Source organism: Herpailurus yagouaroundi, unplaced genomic scaffold (assembly GCF_014898765.1).
Source record: "Herpailurus yagouaroundi ecotype Mexico unplaced genomic scaffold, PumYag 215, whole genome shotgun sequence".
In the NCBI taxonomy this organism is placed as follows: domain Eukaryota; kingdom Metazoa; phylum Chordata; class Mammalia; order Carnivora; family Felidae; genus Herpailurus; species Herpailurus yagouaroundi.
This window is the reverse complement of record NW_024412446.1, coordinates 5718311-5732441: the sequence shown is the minus strand read 5'-3', so window position 1 is coordinate 5732441 and position 14131 is coordinate 5718311. Positions and strand designations below refer to the sequence as shown.

Genomic DNA, 14131 nt, shown 5'->3' with positions numbered 1-14131 from the left:
TCTCAGCTGGCCTCTTGTTACCTCCTCTTATCACCCTCTTCATCCTGAATCACTCACCCTGACCCACCTGACCTACTCCCCAGGTTCCACTGATGACACCAATACCCTCCAGATGGAAGGCTCCACGCTTCTCTCCACCTCCACTGGACCCAGGATTGTCCTCCCAATAGTCCTATTTCAGCATGTCCAACCTGACTCGGGCTCCAGGCTTTCGCTCCCAGTGCAGATCCCGAGAAGACATCTCATATCTAATCATGGACACCCCAAAGTGGGGGGAGGACTCTACAGTGCAATACAGGTGCAAGGTGGCCATCTTTTACTAAATCTGTAATTTTGAGCAGGAGCCGTGAACCCCTCTGTGAATCTGAGAAAAGCTATGGACTCTTTGCCCAGGTAAAAGCACATTCACATAAGAATTTGGGGGGTTCCTGCATCTCGTGGAGCCCATCCACAGGAACTAAATGAAGTACCTCTGCTTTAAGTAGGAAAGCATCCTATTTTTCAGAGCCTTTGTTATAGTCCTTGAAACATTCCAATGAGCTGGTGTTTTTCAACCTTAGGCTGATTGGGGGTGTATTCCCCCTTAATTACAGAGGAGTTTGTGTTGGGAGAAGACAGATGTAGTGGTAAATAAAGCTTAGGACTTGTCTGGGAGAATAAAGATAAAAAGAATAGCTCAAGTCTCGTGTTTTGCCAGAAGGAGAAGGAACACGGCGTCCTCACGCTCAAGGCTTGTTCTAAACTTAGCCGGCTCCCGTGGTTCCAAAGTTGGCAAAATGAGCCCCCGCCATCCTAATAAACACGTCGCGGTGCAGTGACTCACTGAGACGAGTGCGGGACGGGGCTGCTTCCGGTCAGCCATGCAAGGGACCGTGGTGGGCTGGGACCCCCAACGCAGCAGGGCGTCCGATGCAGGGGCGAGGATGGCCTGGGGACCAGCTGCCCTGAAGAGTCAGGCTTGCCAGTGGTAGAGCCCAACTTCTCATCCCAGAGAGAAATGAAGACCCAGGGGTTAGGGATCGAGGGGAGGACACACAGCAAGGGGGGGGAGCATCATCCTGGGGGCTTCCTCTGATGGCCCTTCACGCCCAGTGAGGGCATAGAAGGAGGCAAACAAGGAGGATGGCATTCCTAGATGCCAAGGGACTTCCCTGTGACCTTAGACTTCTTCTGGACACTAACAGAAAGTGGCTTCTAGAAGGAGAGGCAGGCAGTACTCCTCTGCTCTGCCTGGCCCTGCCGTGGTCAAGCCGACCTGATCAGGCTGTGCTGGAGGTGTGTGGTCAGCTCAAGGTGGCCGCACTCCTGGAGAGGATGGCCACTTTGGAAGAGACAGATGGACTTGGGCTTCACAGACGGGCACAGTCACCATCTCCAAAGACCCAGTGGGCTGTCCAGTGTGTCCGACTCCTTCCACAGAGGCCGAACACCCAGCCCCGGGCTCAGTGGGGTGGGAAGGGGCCCCTGGGGGCCAGCTGGGTGCTGAAGGGGTTCTTGTAGAGGTCAGAAGAGGGTCCACAGAGCAGCCAGGAGAAGTTGCATCTGGGAAGCGGAGCAGCCGAAGGGGTCACTCAGCAGCAGGTCTGACAAGTGACCGGAGGCTGGGACAGATGGCCCAGGCCAGGGAGGTGAGGGGCAGGCTGGGAGGCTGGGGATCCAATGGTGCGGATATTGGCCCCCTGTCAGGCAGGGATGTGCAAGCTTGCTCTGGGTGGGGAGTGGCCTCCTGGCACCCGGGGAGGTCAGAGGGCCCAATGAGGCGGGCTCTGCAGGGCAAGGTAGCAGAGGCATTAGTCACATTCCATGATGCCCTCTGGAGAGAACGAAGGCTAGCGGAAGGAGCTGGCAGAAGTCAGTCCAATATGAGGAAGGGCTTCTGCCAGCCACAGCCAGAGCTATTGAGCAACGAAATGGGAGGCGGTGAGCCCCTTGGCACTGGGACGCTTCTAACAGGTCGGCCTGGCGGGGAGAGTAGACGGCAGATTCAAGCGTCCAAGTCCCTGGCAGCCTTAACAGTCTTCAGCCTGGATTCTTCCAGAAGTCTTGTTGGGGGAGAAGAGCAGAACTTGATTTCTCCTTCCCCAAAGTGGGAAAGCGGAAGCCCAGACAGAACGCCGCACCCAAGGTCGCACAGGAAGGCGGCAGAACTGGGAGTGAAACCCTTATCTGCTCCTTCCCAAGCCCCAGACTGTCCCATCTGCTTTCCCAACTGGTGTCCCAGCCTGTGCTATTTTGGGCTGGCTCCCCTGCCAGGACACAGGGTACCCATGGGACCAGCGCAGCACTGACAGCTGGCTCCCAAGCAAAGCTGGTAACCGAGCACCCCAGGGCCTGTGCTGCACACTTACCCAGCCCTGACTCTGTCCCTGTGCCACCAGGAGGGAACATAACTGTGCAGGGCATCACTCTGACCCTGGCTCTCTCGGCAAAGAAAATCACATTGACTTCCTCAAGTGGGGAAAAGTTGAAGAATCGCAAGTGAACTTTGTCCTCCAGTCCACCAGGGGGACCCAGTGGGCCTGGCTTAGATCTTTGTTTCCCAAGTAAGTTCCTTAGAACACTAGTTTTTCAAAAAGCAACTCGAGGAAAGACTTTTGTGCTTTGTTTGTGGTAATAGCTTTATTGAGGTAACACTTCTGTATCGTACCATCCACACGCGTAAAGTGCACTGTACAATTCAATGGCTTTTAGTGTGTTCAGAGAGTTGTGTAACCATCACAACTGATTCTGGAACATTTTCATCATGTCTGGAAGAAAGGCTGAGCCCTTCGGCTCTAATTCCCTACTTCTCTTAGCCCTAGGCAACCGCGATTCTACTTTCTGTCCCTATAGATTTGCCTATTCTGGGCATTTCATATACGTAGATTCATGAAATGTGTGCTGTTTTTGTGTCTGGCTTCCTCACAGCATAGTGTTTGCAAAGTTGAGCCATGTGGATAAATGTGTCATTCCTTTTTATGGCTGAATAATAACCCATTGTGTGGATGTGCCACATTTTGATTGTGTATTCATCCGTTGATGGACATTTGAGTTATTTCTACCTTTTGGCTATCACGATTGAGGAAAGATTTTGTATTCAAACAAACTCGGAGAATGATGCCAGCTCTGTCTCCCTCATGGAGACTCAGAACATCCCTTAGCATATTAAAGGCTCTGAGAAGTCCTGCAATAAATTTGCATTTACCTTTCCTTGACCTAGCGCTTCCCAGCCTTCCCTCACAGTTCTCCACACGGAGAAATCCCAGGGATTTTTTGCATCAGATGTACACTTGGCGAAACAGCGACCTGACTGAGAGCATCTGCCAGCTGGGAGTCTCAACTGAAAGGAGGCCACGAAAAGTGTTCCAGCCCCTTCCTGCAGCTGCCACTGCAGGCACTGGAAATGCTATGAATCTGAGAAATCCAGCAGATTGGGAGACCTTCCCAAGCCATGGCCAGTCCATTTATTTGCTCCTTTGGTCATTAAACATACGTAGTTTGAGCACCTATGGGGCTAGAGCAGAGGCTTTTGAAATTTATGACGACGAGAAGGAATACATTTCACTTCATGATGCCGTGTTACACACACACACACACACACACACACACACTCATGCAAGTATGCACACATACAGCTGAAAGCGTGTGAAGCAATGCTTTGTCTTCCTGTGTGCAATGCCTTCTGTAAGTGACGATTCTATTCTACTTTATTCAAAAAATATACATTAGTCCTGAACCACTAAATTGATTTCATGACTCATTGATGGATCATAATCTGCGGTTTATTTTTTTTTAATTTTTTTTTCTTAACGTTTTATTTATTTTTGAGACAGGGAGAGACAGAGCATGAACAGGGGAGGGTCAGAGAGAGGGAGACACAGAATCTGAAACGGGCTCCAGGCTCTGAGCTGTCAGCACAGAGCCCGACGCGGGGCTCGAACTCACAGACCATGAGATCATGACCTGAGCCGAAGTCAGCCGCTCAGCCGACTGAGCCACCCAGGCGCCCCTAATCTATGGTTTAAAAGCCACTTAAGGTGACAGACTGGAAGGAATATTTGTAAAACATATCTGACAAAGAGCTGTGGATATACAGATCTGTTAGGGCTTAAAGAAAAGAAACCAAAAAAAAAAAAAAAAAAAAAAAGGAAGAAGAGGAAAAGAAAGAGGTGCCAGACCAAGAATCCAATAAAAAACGGGAAAGGGGCACCTGGCTGGCTCAGTCAGTAGAGTGCGTGTGACTCTTGAGCTTAGGGTTGTAGGTTCGAGCCCCACATTAGACAGAGATTACTTAAAAAATAAAATCTTGTTTAAAAATGGGCAAAGGAGTTTAACAGGCACTCCCAAAAGAAGAGGGATGAACAGCCAATATGCACATGAGAAGGCAGTGAACATGAGTAGTCATCAGGAGGTGATATGCCATTGCACACCCACGAGAATGGCTAATGTGTAAAAGAAGTGACAATATCAAATGTCAGAGAGGATGCGGAGGAACGGCATTCGTGTGCTGTTGGTGGGGATGTTGGTGGGGATGTAAAATACTTTGGAAACAATATGACAGTGCCCTATAAAATTAAACACACACGCACCATATGCCCCAACCATTTCACGTCTAGGTATTTACCCAAGAGAAATTAGCACGTATGTCTACACAAAGACTAGTACAGTGATGTTCATAGCACCATTATGCATATTAGCCAAAAATGATAATGCAGGGGCGCCTGGGTGGCTCAGTCAGTGAAGTGTCCGATTCTTGACTTCGGCTCAGGTCATGATCTCATGGTTCATGAGTTCGGGCCCCACGTCGGGCTCTGTGCTGACAGCTCAGAGCCTGGAGCCTGCTTCGGATTCTGTGTCTTCCCCTCTCTTGACTCCTCCCTCTCTCTCTCAAACATAAATAAACACTAAAAAATTTCAAGAAAATAAGAAACAAACATGGTAATGTCAATGCCCACCAACAGATGAATGGATAAACCAGTTGTAGCACATTGGCATGAAGGAATACTGCTCAGCGATAAAAAGAATGAAATATTAACACATGCAACAATATATATAAATCTGTTACACATTATGCTGAGTATAGTAAGTCAAACATGAGAGATTACAAACAGTAATTTTATTTATATAAAGTTATGGAAAAGACAAAGCGATAGTGACATAAGGCAAATCAGTGGCTGCCTGGGGCTAGGAGAGTGACTGCAAAGGGACTCAGGGGACCTTTGGGGTAACAGCCATGTGCCTATAACTGTACATAATTATCCACATCCATCAAGCTCTACACCTAGGATGAGTGAGTTTTATTACCTATAAATTACACTTCAATGAAACTATTTTGAAAACCTGGAAGACAGACTAGATAGGGGAGAGTTGGAAGGGGTGGGAGACGGAGGGGCAGAGGAGGGCTCCGTCGTGAGTCCACGGGCTAAGTAAGGGATGTGCACTGCACCAGAGAGTCATGCGGAGCTGTGCAGGGTTTCGAGCAGGTGGTGTCTTGATCCAATTTGTGTTTAAAGCCGTCACTCGGGCCACTCGGTGGAGAAAGGGTCTGGTGAGAGGAAGTTAGGGCTGGAACTGAGGAGGGGTGGGGCTGCTCTGGGAGAGAGCCATTTAAGTGGTAGGAGAGGCTCCAGAGACAGGTTAGAAGGTCTTGGGAGGGAGGCTGGGAAGCCGTGGGGGGCATCTGAATGCATCGGACACTTCTGCCTTAGCAACCAGGGGGACGGGGATGCCTGGGGAGAAAGAGGATGACATCGGGCTGTGACATCTGGCGTCTGAGGAAGTGTTGGGAGGTCAGGGCTTTTATTGGTCCAGGACTCAGAAGAGTGTTCGCTGAATGCAGTCTTGGGCATCCTGGTTAAGTCCTGGGGAGAAAGGGCAGCTGGGGGAGGGTGGGAAGGACGGAGAGTTGAAAGCGTGGTCTGGGAGAGTGAGTGGAGGGTGTTGGAAGGGTGAGTGGGAAGGGCTGGAGAGAATATGTCAGCGAGACCAGAGGAAGAAGAGGGGGTGTTAGATAGCGGTCAGAAAGGTCAGCTGCCACAGAGCAGAGCCGTCATGGTCACACGGTCGTGGTCACAGGGGAGGAAGCCTGAGATCGGACAGAAGAGCCGGGGCAGGAGCTCGCCTGCAAGAAAGAAGGGGTAGATGGTGAGGAGCAGGGGAGGAAGCGAGAGGCAGGCAGCAGAGAGGGTGAGGAGTCCCCGCTCTGGTCTCTCGGTGCGGGCTCCCCTCCCAAACCTTCATGCTGCTGGGAGCAGCAGCAGCTTCTTCTTGGCAACCGGCTCGCCCTTACTCGTGCTTGGATTAACAGCAAATTCTAGTTTCCTTGCCGACTCATTTCCCACCCTTCAGGGAGTCTGGCAGGAGGCCCTGGCTCCTTCCCTGCCCCCTCCTTCCAGGCAAGAGTGAGCTGCAGAAGGTGTGCAGCAGGCTCAGGGAGGCAGCGCCCAGGAAGCAGAGGGAGACCTGGAAGCCGTCCCCACACCACTGCACAGACCTCTGGTGGCCAACCCCCGGAAGGTTTGGGGGGGCTGCCCAGCCAGTCTTGAGGCCCCAGGGGACACCTCTGCAGCCAGCAGGAACTCCCAGCCCTGCAGCTGGAAGAACCGCCTGAGAAAAGGGGGAGCTAAGAAAAATGACTCTCTGTTAGCCTTGACTGCTTGCGTGGGGAGGGGCAGGGCCCAGCCCTGGGCCTCCGCCAGGCTCCCTGGAGGTTGGGAAAGGAGTTGGCCTAGAAATTGGAATCTACCATTATCCCAGACGCCAGTAAGGGCAAAACGGTTGCCAAGAAGAGGCTGCTTCTGCTCCAAGCATCAAGAAGGTTTGGAAGGGGAGCCCGCACCGAGAGACCAGAGCCGGGACTCTTCACCCTCTCTGCTGCTGTCTGGCGCCGTGACCTTGAACAACCTGCTTACCCAGTCAGGGCTTGGAAATTCCACCCACCGACTCCGGCAGACACACGTTCACTCATGCATTCATTCGTGTTCATTCATTCACTCATTCGCGCTCGTTCGTTCATTCATTTGCCCAACAGGCATTTCTCTGCGTCAGCTCCCTTGGACAGAGATGTGCTCTGGGAAGAGTTAAGGCTTTGGAACAAGAGACCTGAATTCAAATCTCCACCTGCTGCTTGCTAGCCAGGTGACTTTAGGCAAGCTATTTCATTGCCGTGTGCCTCAGTTTTCTCTTCTGCAAAATGGCGGTAAGGATGCCTACCTCAAGGAATCCCACTGTTTTCCCATCTCATGACCAGCCAAGTACCATCTTCACACGTATCTCTTCAAGTTCGAGACAGGGGAGTTAACACACATACACTAGACATTAAAAAAAAAGGGGGGGGTGCGCCTGGGTGGCTCCGTCGGTTAAGCGTCCGACTTCAGCTCAGGTCGTGATCTCGCGGTGTGTGGGTTCGAGCCCCGCGTCGGGCTCTGTGCTGACAGCTCAGAGCCTGGAGCCTGTTTCCGATTCTGTGCCTACCTCTCTCTCTGACCCTCCCCCGTTCATGCTCTGTCTCTCTCTGTCTCAAAAATAAAGGTTAAAAAAAAAAAAAGAACACCAACCTCACAAGGTAGGTACAGGGTCAGGTTAAACTAGACAAGTAAGTCTTTAATAAACACTGAACACAGCAGCTATAGGTACACAACAAGTGTCAGCCTGATGATGACGACGACGACGATGATGATGGGGACCATGACAACAATGATGATGATGATCTGTGAAGCTCAAGCCTGAGCCTGAAGCATGGAAGGCGTTCAAGAAATTATAGTGATACGGTAGTTACCGTTACTGTGTGTCATTGTGTTCTTACGTTACTGTTATTGCGTCGTTGGGTTACTGACATTAACAATCATAACACAACAATATCATCATACATAAGGTGCTTAAGGGCTTCCTGAGGTAGCAGCTACTCAAGAAGGCTTTGCTTTTAAGGAGTTTATTTCAGTGATGGCATCACCATGTGCCCAGCGCCTGACATCTGGTAGGTGCTCAGTGCATGTGAGTTTCCTCCTCATCGGCGGAGACCTCAGAGCATCCGGACCCTGGTGAGGGGTCCCTGGTCATCTAGGATGGACTTGGGCACCCCCGGATACCCAGACCAGGGTGTGTGTGAATCTCAGCGTCCTGTGGAGGTCTCTACCCCGGGGCAGCTCAGGATCTGGATCTCTTCTCACAGCTGCTATCGCTAGAGGAGATGGATCTTTCCAGAAAACCTCAGGTCTAGTTCCAGACCAACCACTGTCCTCTCAACCCCAACTCCACGTTTCTCAGCCCGGGAGCCGGCTAGACTCTGCTCTCCCTGCCCAATATTTATATTCCCAGCTATTTATAACCCAGCCTTAGTGCAGCCATGGTGGGGCTGAATGGACAGTGAGGAATCGGGCCTCCCATCATGTGGGCAGCCCCAGAGGCCCCCGGCACCCAGCAGAACATTTCATTTCCCAAACCATCTCTGTAGCTTTCTTTCTCCTCCCCTGGCTCTGGTCCAGCATCCCTGCGGCTTGGATGCCATGGTTCAGTGAGAGGACATTTCACGTGTCCCGATAACTGGTTTGGAGTCGCCTGGGCCGTGGGGTCCTGGTCTGATTGTGGCCTCAAGGTGCTGTGCTTCTCTTCCAAAGCCTCCCCAGCACTAAGGAGGAAGGCGCCCCCTGACGGCTTGCTGTGATGTGGAGGAGTCCCAGATCTGCTACTTACTAGCTGTGTGTCCTTGAACAAGTTACTTAACCTCTCTGAGTCTCCATTTCCTACCCCGTACAATACAAAGAGAGTCCCACCGCAGAGTCCCCATTGGGGCCGAGAAAGTGTTTGAGGAGCTCCTGTAGCACAGTGCCTGGCACACAATCGCTGTGTCTCTCTCTTCCTATCACCTCTCCCCAAACGCTGAACCCTGGATCACCCCCAGCCTGGAAACTCTGAATCCGCTCACTGCTCTTCATGCTTTTCCCGGGGTCTGCCATTGAAAAGGGGATCAACGTGAGGAACAGAGCCTCGGCCTCATCTCCGGCTGTCTGGGGGCTCCCTACCTACATTGTCTGAATCGGAGCTGGTCAAGGACAGTAGCACTTCCAGCCTGAGCCTGAGTGACTGCAGAAACTCAGGCCTGAGGGGAGGAGGGATGATGGACGGGGCAGAGTGTGGCTGCGTGAGGAACTCTGGAAGCTCACAGCAGAAAATGAGTTCTAAGCAGAGAGTTGGGGCCAGGCCCCATCCAAGGACCTCCTGGCCGCTCTGCTGAGATGCGGCCTCCGAGCGGCTTTGTGGCAGCGCTGAGACCTGGCATCGTGAACGCGGATGGGTCTCCCACACGGGGCTCGAGCAGCACCCAAGAGCCTGAGGCTCAGCTGAGGAGCCCAGAAATCCCTGAGGGGCACGGTGAACACAGCACCTGCCATTACCAATGGGGCCGGAACCTGAGAAATCCTGCTCACAGGGCCTGTTCATGGCTGGGTGGCCTGGGAGAGAAGCTTGGCCCAAGCTAAGGGCTAGTGTGTGTTAGGTTTTTCATCACACTTGAACAGGTGGACTCTGTGTGTGTGCCGATACAGGCATGGGTGTGGGGGGGGGGGGGGAGGGGGGAGGGGAGCAGGGGTACGGGACTTAAAATTTACTCCAGATCACTCTGAATCTCCTTAGAGACTCCCACTAGCCTGTGAGCTTTGGAAGGAAAGGACTGTATCTAGCGTGTTCGATGCAGTCCCCCAGGGTCCAGTATACAGACTGGGATGCTCACGAATGAGTGAAAGGACAAAGGAATGAATAAATGATGAGAGAGGAAGAGCCGGCCAGATCTGGGCAGAGGAACAAGGCTCAGGAGCCCTTGGCCTGTTGTCCCCACTCCTCCCCATCCCTGGCCAAGCCACACCTTGGGATAGTAGAGGCAGCTGGTGCAGGGCAAGGAGCTTCCCAGCCCTGCTGCCTACAAGCTGGGTGACCCCCGGCTCGTTTACCGTCTGTGAGCTTCGTGATCCTTAAGGCTGTCTGGGCAGAGAGGTTTTTTCAGGTAAGTAAGTCAGATGGGTAAAAGGGCGTAACATGGCCAGCGCTCGCTGCACGGGCATTTTCCTTGGCCAGGCAGGGGTGGGCGGGCAGAGACTCACCCTCCCACCGCAGCACCCTGCCCTGCTTTCTCTTCCTGTTGCAAGGCAGCCCCAGCTCCCCAGGATGGGCCGGCAGCCTGCTGGCCCGCAGCCAGGCCCAGAGCAGAACTGAGGGCCGCCCCCGCCCCCCCCTTCCTGTCATCCCTGCAACAGCCACTTGCTTTCTTCCTGCCTCCCCAGCCCCCACTGCCACCCTCCCTCTGTCCCTACCCTCCTTCCTTCAGTGACTTCCCCGCCTCTCTCTGCCTTCCTTCCAGACACCGTTCCAGCCCACTGGAGAAGAACAGAACAGAAACAAACCTCCTCCTCATCCCTCTTCTATTGTGGCGGTGCTCATGGCCCCCTCCTCAAGGGCTCCTGGACGCCTGTCCCCACCACCCCCACCCCCTTCGCTCACAAGGCTCAGCCTGTGAGGGGAATGGGCCTTTCACCTGAGTGAAAATACCACTGATTCAGGGAGCAGAGCTCGGGGGGCTGGCCTGACCTCCCGGTCCTGCTCCGCATCTCAGGTAGGAGCTAACTCCTTCCGGGATTTGGCTGCCTGTTCCCACAAACATGGACCCACTCACCCATCTCTAGGCTCTGTGCCACTCAGGCTGAGATGACAAGAGCCCGACCAGGGAGGTCAGCAGTGGCTTCTCAGTAGTACCCTGCGCCCAGGCACCTGTTGCACTCTCTCCAGAAAATACATCACAGAGCATCCCACTGGGGTCAACCCCCCTAACTTCAAAGCCGATGCAGAAAATGTGCAGACAAATAAACAAACATACGAAGAGACAATAAACAAAATCCTCTTCTTCATTTAGATAGAGTTTGTGCGAAGGGCGGGTCAGAGACTCTGGAAGGCCCCAGCATCCTCGCTTGAACAATAAGAAGTTCTGGGATTCTGGGCCGGTGGCTAGGGGAAGGAGGACAGATCAGAATAGTACAAAATACAGGCAGGGGCTAGAGCTGGTGAGGCCTGGGTTTGAATGCCAGTTCTTCAATTTGCTAGCTGGGTGGCCGGGAGCTGGGGATGTTGCCTCTCTACGGTCTGGAGCGTTTTCTTCCAGTAGAATAAAGTGAGATCTTCCCGAGCTGATCCTCCCACAGAAAACAACTCTAGACAACACACACACACACACCCTCAAAGTACTGGAGAATGAATAAAACCAAGTCGACACTGGAAGAAGGGAATGACAGGGAGGAAGTTACCCATTTTTTATGGCTTTGATCTCGAGAGCAGGCCGCACTTAGCACAGCACAGATTGAAAACCTGTCTCTCCGGCCTAAAGAAACAGAGGACAAATTCAGATCAACCACGGCCACTGGGAAGCAGAGAGGGCAACCCCAGAAAGAAGAGGTGCAAAGGGGGAGACCCCCAGATCCTGTGTATAACCGTGGCTCAAACCTCTGGCTGATCCCCAAACCACATATGCACGGGAGCAACTTCAGCAGGGGGAAAATGTAAACAAATAAAAAAACCCCAAACTGAGCTGAGGTTTGGGCTGCCATCCAAGAGCAGAGTTTGAAGGTAATGGCCTAATAAAACAAAAATTCAACACATTTTGAGAATATTACAGAACCCAGAGTCCCTTCAAAGTAACATGAACGATGTCCAGGATATAGTCTGTTCCTCTAAAGTCATGCCCTCAGGCCTCAATGGAATTAAAGTAGAAATCGATACCAGGAAGATAGCTGGAAAATTCCAAAGTATTTGGAGATGAGACAACACACTTCTAAATAACACATAAATCAAAGAAGAAGCCTTGGGAGACATTTTTTAATATTTTGAACTATATGAAAATGGCAGTTTTCATTTTGGCAATTGCCAATGGCCAATTGCTTCGTCAATCATGACTATGTAATGAAGCCTCCATAAACCCCAAAGGGACAGCGTGTTGGTCCTCTTCTTTCTTTTCAGAAAGCTTGGGGAACCAGGACTCTTTCATGTGCGGTAACTGGGCCCCACGCTCCACAAGGACAGAAGCTCCTTTGTTCAGGACTTTGCCCCATGTATCTCTTTATCCAGTATCCTTTGTCACCATCCTTTAATAAACTTGTAAATGAAACTGAGTGTTTCCCTGAGTTCTGTGAGTCACTCTAGCAAATGAGTCTATAGTGCAGGTGCCTGGGGCTTGTGACAGGTGTCTGAAGGGGTGAGGGGAGCCGTCGTGGCGGACCAAGTCCTTAAGCTGTGGAATCTGATGTCATCTCTAGGTACACCTTGTCCGAATTGCTTGGTGTTGTATGTGGGGACCCGACCCCCAGGTACACATTAAAATCAGGTCAAAGAACTCTAAAAGAACCCCCCCATACCAAGTGTGGTGGATGTTAATTCAGCACGTGGAAGCTGAACACACACTGTGTGGGGAGGAGACTGTTCATTCTCAGGGTGTGATGGAGGGCCGGCGGGGCCCCACGGAGAAGGCCCGGCTGCCCTAAGCACAGGGACATCGGCCCAGACAGGATCCTGATTTGTGCTTGGTCACCAGACTGTCTTGTGCTTTTCCTGTCTGCTCCGTCTGCCTTCCAGCCTATAGGAGGGACAGCAGTGCAGGCAGAGGAGGGAGCCCAGCAGCTTCCGGGCCTGTCCTGACCACTTGCACTGAACCCTGGGCTGGTCATGGCATTGCTCTGCAAGGCGTTCTGGACCCCAGCTGCCACCGAATTGACCTCATCTATAAAGCAGCAACTCAGTCTAGGGCCGAAAATCCCAGGCAAGGGCTGGAAGGACTGGAAGGGAGAGGAATTTTACTTACAAGAACAAAGCTAGAGGAAGACTCCCGGGGCAAAAAGCACAGCGTTTCCTTTTACAGAGCCGTGACCAAAGCCCCGACTGTGGAAAGAACAGCCTTACCGCCTTATGATTTAAAAGAAAGGCCTCCGAGTAGGGACTCTGGGCTCCTTCCCATGTCTAAGCCTATCCCTGGGGCAGGACGCCTTTGTAGAAAGAGCTCCTTGAAACCAAGCAGACTGGGATTCGAGCCGTGGCTCTGCCAGGTACCAAGAGTGTGGCCTCAGGCGTCACCTCACCCTTCTGTGTGCCTTGTGTCCACCTCTGCTGCAGAGAGGCTGGTGAGCAATTGTTGTACGTCTCTCTCTCCCTCCGGCTTCCCCACCCCCTTCTTACAGCAACACCCTTGATCTTCACTTGGAAGGTGTATCCCTCCCCAGCTCGCAAGTCTGTGAGGTCGAGAAAGGACCCATACCTCATTTAGGTGGTACCTTAGGATGGGGCTTGGAGCAGTTGGTAGGAGCCTCCACCCCTGTGACATTGCCCTCCTCTGGTGTAATGAGAAGCTCGGGAACAGACCAGTGACCTGAGCTGATCCTAGTGTGAACGGCTGGGCTTCTGCAAGAGCGTCCGGAAAAGAGGTTTCTGCTCTCCCACTGGCCTCAGAGCTCTAGAGAGTGAACCTGCAGCCATATGGAGACTGGGAGTGGAGACCCAGGGCTGCTGGGGCGGCTCCATGGTGCCAGCCTCAAGGAGGGAAGAGCCGAGAGACAGGGGGCCTGGGAGACATCACTGCCTCAGGATCCAGCCATACCTGAAGCGAGATCTACCCATCTTGGACTTTTGGTCACATAACCAGTACATTTCCTCTATTGCTCAAGCCTATTTGAGTTGGGTCCTGTGTCACCTGGAACAAAAATGTCCTAATCAACTCAGATTAATAATACTCTTTTCAGCAGGTTACGATAGGACTCAACAGAATTCTGCCCTTAGGTTATGAGCTTTTTGAGGACCGGCACTGTTTGATCCACATGCGTGTTCTCAGTGGCTGACCCATAGCAGGTGCTCAAATGTTTGTAGAATGAGTAAATGTGTTTAATTGTCCCTAAAGCTTATAAGATTCTTTTTACTTTGTTTTTAAGTTTTAAGTTTATTTAATTATCTTGAGAGAGAGAGAGAGAGCTTGAGCAGGGAAGGGACAGAGAGAATCCCAAGCAGGCTCCACACTGTCAGTGCAGAGCTCGATGCGGGGAATCGAACTCATGAACCATGAGATAGTGACCTGAGCAGAAATCAAGCGTCGTCGGGTAGTTAACCAACTGAGCCATTTAGATGCCCCATC

The 14131-nt window shown here is 52.1% G+C and overlaps 1 long non-coding RNA gene across 1 annotated transcript in view; it reads right to left on the bottom strand.

The window, feature by feature from the left end:
* Positions 1 to 5073: 5073 nt before the first annotated feature.
* LOC121017173 (uncharacterized) overlaps positions 5074 to 14131 on the bottom strand; it is a 19280-nt gene continuing 10222 nt past the window's right edge. Inside the window, exon 3 of the long non-coding RNA XR_005784653.1 lies at positions 5074 to 6100. This is a non-coding gene — a long non-coding RNA (uncharacterized LOC121017173). The remainder of the gene's footprint in view (positions 6101 to 14131) is intronic.